Here is an 8,815-nt window from a genome sequence, read left to right on the forward strand (position 1 = left end):
CTGAGACGCAGAGGAGGATCAAGGGCACAGTGGGAGCCAGGCGCCCGTGGGGAAGGCTTCCTGGAGGTGATGGCTCCACTCCGTCCTCTTCTCTTCCCATTTCTCACAGCTCTTCTTCTCGCTCTGCTTGCTGATTTTATCAGCAAGAGAAATTTTAATTTCTCACACTTTGGCCCTTTCCTTTCAACTCCTTTAAAGTGGTGGAACCCACGTTTCAGTGTCCTGTTCTCTTTGCTCCGAATGCTTCAATGATCATGTCTACACAGATAACTCTCCTTAACCGCCCTCCTGAGCATTTACCCCTCATTTTTGTCACTTGTTAGGGGTTTCCAACTGTGTCCACCTGCGCTGGAAACTCAGTGTCAGTGGTACCATTATGTCTTCTCACCGCCTCGCACTTTGGCCCTTTCCTTTCCACTCCTTTGTCCCCACCATTGCCCAGACCTTCCCCCTCCTGCCTGTGCTCCTCTCTCTGCTGCCTCTTTTTTCCCCTATTTCTCCCCAGATCTGCTTTGTTCAGATCACTCTCTGCTCCAAACCCTTTAACGGCTCCTTCTATCCAACGAGGGGAAAAAAATCGAAAGTCCTTGGCTTGGCATTCAGGGCCCTTCCCAATCTGGCCATAACCGCCATCTCTAAAGCTGCCATCTCCGAATCCTCACAGAGTTGAGCTCTCAGCTCCAGGTGGGTGGGTTCAACAAGCTGCCCCCTTGCCCTCCTCTTCCCCTTGCCTGGGAAGCCCCCCTTCTGTCCCCCTTTTAGGAAGGCTTCCGCAGCCGCCTGAGCCCGCAGCGCTTTTCTACCTCTCCTGAACCTCTCACATTTTTACGCGTCCTGGTATATCTCCGAAGAGCTGAGAGCCCTGCAGGCAGAACCTGGATCTTCTCTGGCTGCAGAAAATGTTTTGGATGTGCTACCATTTACTAACCACCGTCGTGGACAACTCTCTGCGCTGGGCCCTGTAGAGGACAGAAAAATTCACAGGCAGCCTGGGGATGGGGGAAGGGAGATAGGGATAAAAAGATGGAGCACGGGGGAATTTTAGGGCAGTGAAACTACTCTGTATGACACTGTAATGGTGGATACATGTCACTATGCGTTTGGCAAAACGCATAAGATGTACAGTACAAAGACTGAACCCTGGGACTTCCCTGGTGGTCCAGTGGGTAAGACTCCAAGCTCCCAATGCAGGGGGCCTGGGTTTGATCCCTGGTTGGGGAACTAGATCCCACATGCATGCCGCAACTAAGAGTTCACATGCCACAACTAAAAAAAAGAAAGTAAAAGAGAAAGATCCTGCGTGCCGCAACTAAGACCCGGAGCAGCCAAAATAAATAAATAAACATTTTTTTTAAAAAAGGGTGAACCTTAATATAAACTATGAATTTGGGGTAATAATTAGGAATACTGGCTCACCAATTGTAACAAATGCAAGATGTTTAATAATAGGGGTAAGTGTTGTGTGAGGGCGGGGGTCGGGGAGGAGTATATAAGAGCTCTACACTTACAACTCAATTTTTCTGCAAACCTGAAACTGCTCTTTAAAAAAATGAAGTCCATCAGTTAAAAATTTGTTAACAGGCTGCTGAATAGACAAGATTGGCCCCCGCAAAACAAACAGGGCATGCAATAAGGCAGTGGGGAAGTAGGCCTGCAGCCATGTGGTTCAGGCACCACGGGCAATCATTCCTTCCACCTCTTCTAAGTCTCTGCATTTGAAATTCTAGGACCATGAGGGTTACTTCAGTGAGGACCGACAAAGAATAAGTCTATAAACATGGCTCGAGAGCTGTCAAGCGCTGTACGTGTCTAAATAAAGTTAAATCAGTGTGTCATTTTTAATCCTAACGTGGGGGAAATGGAGAGGAGGAAACGAGGGCCAAAGAGGGAGGCAAGAAGACCAACAAGACTGCCAGTCTGAGAAAAGCCAGTAGCGACCATTTGGCAGTGGTGGCACGTGGAGTGAGCAGAGGTGGAATACCCACATCCCGCTGGTGCAGTGGTGACGGAAGATGCGTGGTGTCGGGGCCACACTGGGGGGAGAACGTCCTGTTTCATCATCCTCAGAATGCCTGAGAGCCTGAGCTTCATGCCTGTGTCAGAGGTGTGTTGTCAGCTTGGAATCTGAGCCGCCTCCTTGAGCAGGAGCCAGGCGCCTTGACAGATGGCAGGAATCTGCTGCTCCCGGGGACCCCGTCATCGGAGCAGCATGGCAGAAGGGGCTGGCTCCCTGCGCCCAGCTGGTAATCTTATGTCCTGGGGCTTGAGGGGCCACAGTCCTTAACCACTGTCCTTTCCAAGCAACACTTAAAGATGCACACTCTGATTTACACCTGACTGTTTATAGCAAAAAAGAGACATGGACAGGGCCTTCCCTGGTGGCACAGTGGTTAAGAATCCACCTGCCAGTGCAGGGGACATGGGTTTGAGCCCTGGTCCAGGAAGATCCCACATGCCGCGGAGCAACTAAGCCCGTGCGCCACAACTACTGAGCCCGTGTGCCACAACTACTGAGCCCGCGCGCTAGAGCCCGCGAGCCACAACTACTGAACCCGCGTGCCACAACTACTGAAGCCCGCGCGCCTAGAGCCCGTGCTCCGCAACAAGAGAAGCCACCGCAATGAAAAGCCCGCGCACCGCAACGAAGAGTAGCCCCTGCTCGCCACAACTAGAGAAAGCCCGCGTGCAGCAACGAAGACCCAATGCAGCCAAAAATAAATAAATTAAAAAAAAAAAAAGAAAGAGGCATGCACAGACAGAAAAACACGGGGCTGTGGACTGATGTGAAAAGATAATTGATAGCTGACGTTTGTATTGAATACATCACTGGAGTTTCAAAGCATTTTCTCATATTTGAGCTCTTTCAGTGATGACAACAGCCATATGAGAAAGCAGGAAGGAATTATTCCACTTTTATTCTTTAAATAAAAAGAAACAAACAGCACTGGGCTGTGTACCCAGGAGGTGCTAATTACACCCACATTGGCTGGTTAGCGGCAAAAGTAAACCATGGATTGAGTGTCTGTGTGGCTATCAGTATACACTCTTGTGTGCACAGGCATTGCTTCTGGGACCACAGTCTCTAGCGAATCATGGGATAGTCTCAGCTTTTTATGACCAGGAAGGTGGGAAGCCACTGGATTAGGACAAAATCTTCTTGATGGAGAAAGTGCTTTAGTCAGCATCTTCAGGGAAGGGCTGTGGTCTGAGCACGGTGCTGCTTTGCTGTTTAAAGGGCCCATGGAAAAAAACAGTCAGAGGAGCTCCTGGCGTTGGCCCTGGGCCAGAGGAGGAGCTGGACTTTCAACAAGCTGCATGTGTTTCAGCCATGGCTCTGGCAGGTAAAGACAATAGACGATTTTGATTTGGGAGGGTGACTTCCTTTGAAGAATGAATGGATGGAGATGTCTCACTCATAAGATGGTCAAGTCTCCTTAAGATACTTCATGTAAACTTCCACTGGACCGTCTTATTTCTCAGTTGGGGTAGGGAAATGAGTAACAGCAGAATAGACGAAGGGAAGGTAGAGAGTAGCAATGACCGACCCCTAGTACGTGCCACCCACTTCAAATCAGTTATTTCATTAGAGTCAGTTCTTGTAAATATGCATGAATGGGAGGAGTCTTTCACACAGATAATTTCCAAAATGTCTACTTGGTTGTAGCATTCACATTTAGTTGCTTTCATAGAAGGTGGGCAGCTGCAGATTTATCGATTCCACGTGAACCAGGATGGTCATAAAGTTGCCGTCGATCTCTAAGTGGGTGGCCGAGGAGCCGGGAACATCCTTGATGAAACTGGAAACTATTCCCAAGTGATCACCACCAGCTCCGTAGTCCTCCTTCTCCTCCTGGGAACCTTGTCTACACTGCAGGCACCCAGGACTGTCACACTGTGACACGGCCTGAGTCTGTCCCTCTTCTCCAGGGAAATCCTTGTGGAGGTTCCTCACCCCTGTGGTCCTTGGGCAGGTATAATTCTCAATCAAATCGTATACTGAAGGGTTAAGAGCCTAGACACTAAATAGGTCCTAAGAGAGTAAAACAGGAAGTTGCTTAATATTGCCTCAAGGTTCTGTTAATTTCACACGGGATGTTGTTATCAGACCTCTACGTTTCCCTACGTACTACATATACATACTATACATACTTTGGTTCAGACTTCACACTTCCGGGTTTCTAGACGGCCAGGTGAACATTAATGACTAATTGGTCTTGGAGAAAGCACAGAAGGCTAGTTGGAGTCAAAGCAAGAGAAGCAGAGGTGGCTTTTTTCTCTTTTCTGCTCTGGGGGTAGGGAAATGGGAATCATATCCTCAGAGGTTTCATGCCAGAGACTTTGAGATGCCAACCTACTGAGAAGAGAGCGTTGGGTAACAAAAGTCCTCAAAGTCCCACCAAGATGATCAAAGCAACAGTTTCTTAGCCATCCTCCCCTGGCCCTGTGCAGGGTAGCTGAGATTCAGACACCTGAAGAACAGTCTGGAACCCAGGTGACACCTCATGCTCTGTGTTCCACATCAGTGGGCTCCAAGGTCTAACGGTTTATCCATTAATAAAAAAAAATACATCTCTTCAATGGATTCATATTTCTTTCAAAATCAGTTATATACATGATTTTAAAATTATAAAACCCCTAAAAACAGAAGTTAAAAAAGAATGAGATACATGGTATTTAAAAAATAATTTAAAAAACTTATATAATAGATTGAGATTTGGCTTCATGTAAGAAAAAAGTAAACTGATAGTAGCACAAACAAGATAACAGTTTTTCCTTTGTCACATAAAGGAAATCCGAAGGAAGGCAGTCCAGGGGTGGTATGGCAATTCCACAAGGTTGTCAAGGAACCAGACTAATTCCACTTCTCTGCTTTGCCATTCCTAGGCTGTGGCTCTTGTCTGCATGGTCCAAAATGGCTTCTAGAGCTCCAGCCATCATATCCATAATTCAGGATGCAGGGTGGATGAAAGGAAGAAGGGTCTTCCCTTTCCTCTCAAGAAAATCTGCTTGAAGTCCCATAAAACATTGCGAGACCAGACTGGAAGCTGTTTTAACCTTCTCATTCCAACCCAGAGCAAGGAGTCCTCCAAGGGAGGCTCTACCTGCGAAACTTCCTCCGCCGGTGCTGGCAGGAGACCGTTCTAGTGTGCTTATTTTTTTTTTTTTTTTGCGGTACGCGGGCCTCTCATTGCCGTGGCCTCTCCCGTTGCGGAGCACAGGCTCCGGACGCGCAGGCTCAGCGGCCATGGCTCACGGGCCCAGCCGCTCCGCGGCATGCGGGATCTTCCTGGACCGGGGCACGAATCCGCGTCCCCTGCACCGGCAGGCAGACTCTCAACCACTGCGCCACCAGGGATGCCCTCTAGTGTGCTTTTGCTATGGCCAAGACTAAGCCTTCATTCCTAGAGGAATGCCTTGCTAAATACTAGAACACGTTTAGTTAGAATTTGGGGGACTCTGCACTATTGAAGAAGGTGAGTATTGTTGGTGACAGTCTGAAGGTGGTTCACAGTTCCAGAGTCATCATCTGAGACATCACGTAATATAAAAAATAATAATAAATAATAATACAATAATTAAATTAATAATTAAATTAATTAAATTTAATTTTATTAAATTAATAGTAATAATAATAAAAAGTAATAAAAAATCCAGGTAATAGGCTTTGGTGTGCTAGGCTGTCCTGTGGCAACAAGTGACGCCCAAATCCAAAGAGCTTAATTCAGTGTAAGTTTTTTTCCTTGTTCATGCTACCTGTTCTATGGGGGTCTACAGGGGGGACTCTTGTAATGGAGTCACCTTGGGACCGAGGCTAACAGAAGCTTCACTTCAAGACAGGCTCCCATTATCCAGGGTGCTACCCCAGACAACAGGTTGAGTCAGCCACTGTTTTTGACTGCTTCCACCCAGGTGTGAGACACGGCACCTCTGCTCCATGTTCTATTGACCAAACAAGTCACTTGGCCACACTGGCTTCCAAGGGGCTGGGAAGGGACTCCCACTGGGTGCCCGGAAGGCAGTCGCTCAGCACCATTTGGGGACATGCCACCACGAGTATTAGTAGCTTAATTCTACTCCCAGCTATGTGCCAGCTTTCCAAAAGCAAAAATTCATTCCATTTAAGGGAGTGCCCTGTATTCTGATATCATGTCTTTTTATTTTTTTTTTTGAGGCTAAAAAGGCTTTTCTTTATGACGTAATGGTGAGGGAAGTTGGCGAAAGTTTTTTGAAAAATAAACTTCCTTAAAGTAAAATGTTAGTAATATTATATGTCCGACCATCTTATTTTTTCTTAAATTTTTACCCATCATTTGCAAACTCTGACCATCTGATAGCCACTCATCTGGTTTCCCTCTTGTTTGCAAAGAAGGAAACGAGGAAATAAAACGATTTGCCTCCCCAAAACACACATTTAATTGGAGAAAGAATCCTCTATCGATGCTTGGATTCAAATTTCAGATTAGCTAAATGATGTGAGCCTTTCTTTCCCAGGAACAGCCTTATAGAGACGTGACCGTTGATATTGTTTGCCAGAGAAGTTTAAAGAACACATTTACTGAACTCATCGTGAAACACATGCAGGCAAAGGGTTATCTAGGAAGGCATTTTAGGGGGGGCTAACTTTGGGCACTTTATGAATGAGCCTGCCTTGTCACTTTGGACCATCGTCCACTTATATGTTGTCCACTTTGGAACTGCTGAGTGACGTCCTGAGATTTGCTGAGCTGCGTTCCCTACGAATGTGCCTTGTTGATGGGGGGTTACAAGCTCTTGAAGGCTTTGGTGTGTATCCATTTTGGGGGGTGGTTGCCTTTCTCCCATTAGGAAGAGGTGAGCCAGGAATGGATTCTGATCAGACAACATGGAAATCAGCCGTGAGAGAATTAGACCAGTTTTGCCATGGAGACGGTCAGCAAAGCTCTCCCAATCACTGGGAGGGAAGACTAAAAGTTGGAAAAAAAGAAGCCTTGGGGTTGCTGAGCTTTTCAGTGACAATAAGGTTGCCACGTATTACTGTGGTGGCTAATGTTGTCCCTTGTGTGTGAGAACTCTGAGAGTGACCGTGCCATCTGTCCGGGGTCACACGAGACAGCCAACCTGGAAGAGACGGGGGCAGGGTGGTAGCTGTTGAGTGGATGTAGCAGGTGATGAGGCTGAGCCATGAGACTACTTATCTAATGAGAGGCAGTGAGGGCCGGGGGGCAGATGTCTCTTTCCCGGAGGAAGTTGGAATCGGTGTAGATACTGACTTTCTAATGGAGAACAATGTTTATTTATTCAAGGCAGAAAGCAGCAACGGGAAGACCACGCCTCAATGAAGAATTTACTCGTGAACGAATCTCTGAGTGGAGAGATTCTTGTCAGTGGTGTTAGCTCTTCCTTCATTGTGCGTGGGAAACTGAGGCCAGAACAGGTTAGAGAGACACCGAGAGGTGGATCTTAATGCAGCGTAAAATTAGGCAGCCTTCCTGAACGGCTTTAGCCATTTGACATACAAGCCCATTCTGAATGCCAGCTCTCTAGAGGACACTGATCACTGGCAGATGACGAGGTGCCACAGCGAGGGGTGTCTCAGGACGCCATGTCTAGAACGAGCGCCCACACTTCCCATGTATTATCTCACTATGAGAGCTTTCAGACAATGTGCATTGCAAAAGGAAGGTTATTTATATTATATATTTAGCCTAAAACTATGATAACATCCTTTGGCATGGCCTTTATCTGATGGTATTTGAAACTGAACCAACTTCCTGCTTCCAGGCATTAACAAATGAGGGGCTTCATGTTGTCTGATGTTATTTCCTGAGCTGAAGATAGATTTCTTTTCTCCAATTCATTCAAGTTTATTTTTTTTTAAAGAAAAGATCTCCTTTAGACAATTAAATTTCCCAGAATTGTTTAAGCATTGTTTTTGTTCTCAATGAGAATATTTCCTATTTAACTCCAGCTATGTCACCTGATAGGAATTCTCATGACTGTCCCTCACTGCCATGTCCAGATAATTCGCAGGAGACGGGAGAAATAAATCCACTAGCCTGTCCAGTGTCAGAATCCCAGTTTAGAACGTTCAGTCTAGTAAGTTTCTGGCCAGAGGGTGCAAGGATGAACAAGGATGACATTTGCCCTCAAAGAGCTTACAATCTAGAAGGGGAGATGCAAAGGGACATTAATTACATAGGAGACTCTCATGGCCTAACTTCTCTCCTCTGACCCACTTCTGGGAATGAAACCAAGGGAAGGATGGGGTGGGGGAATAGTATGTATGAAAATGCAACAGTATGAAGACTTACTACCTAAGTATGTCTCAGTATATGAAAGGAGAGTGGTCGTTTGTTCTGAGGCCTCAGAAGATGTCATTTTTGTCTAGTGAGAGACAGTATATCATCGTGGTTAGGAATGTGGACTCTCCAGTGAGGATGCCTGGTTCAAACCCCTCCGCGGCCACTCACTATGTTTGTGATTTGGGGCAAGTTCTAAACTCTCTGTGCCTCAGTTATCCAGTCTGAAAATGGGTGTGATAACTGGGCTGTTGCAAAGGTGACATAAGGTTAACAAGTTTAAATTGTGTCAAACAGTGTCTGGCTGGTAGTAAGTGCCCAATAAACATTAGTTATTATTAGTAAATTCTAAGAGACTCCCGTATTTTTTTTTTTTTTCCTGGTACGCGGGCCTCTCACTGCTGCGACCTCTCCCGTTGCGGAGCACAGGCTCCGGACGCGCAGGCTCAGCAGCCATGGCTCACGGGCCCAGCCGCTCCGCGGCATGTGGGATCTTCCCGGACCGGGGCACGAACCCGCGTCCCCTGCATCGGCAG

At 46.8% G+C, this 8,815-nt stretch overlaps 1 pseudogene; it reads right to left on the reverse strand.

Moving 5' to 3' along the window:
* Positions 1-3,673: 3,673 nt before the first annotated feature.
* The window catches only part of LOC102990086 (uncharacterized), a 12,836-nt pseudogene continuing 7,694 nt past the window's right edge, over positions 3,674-8,815 (reverse strand).

The sequence above is a fragment of the Physeter macrocephalus genome, chromosome 20 (genome assembly GCF_002837175.3).
Source record: "Physeter macrocephalus isolate SW-GA chromosome 20, ASM283717v5, whole genome shotgun sequence".
NCBI classification, from domain to species: Eukaryota; Metazoa; Chordata; class Mammalia; order Artiodactyla; family Physeteridae; genus Physeter; species Physeter macrocephalus.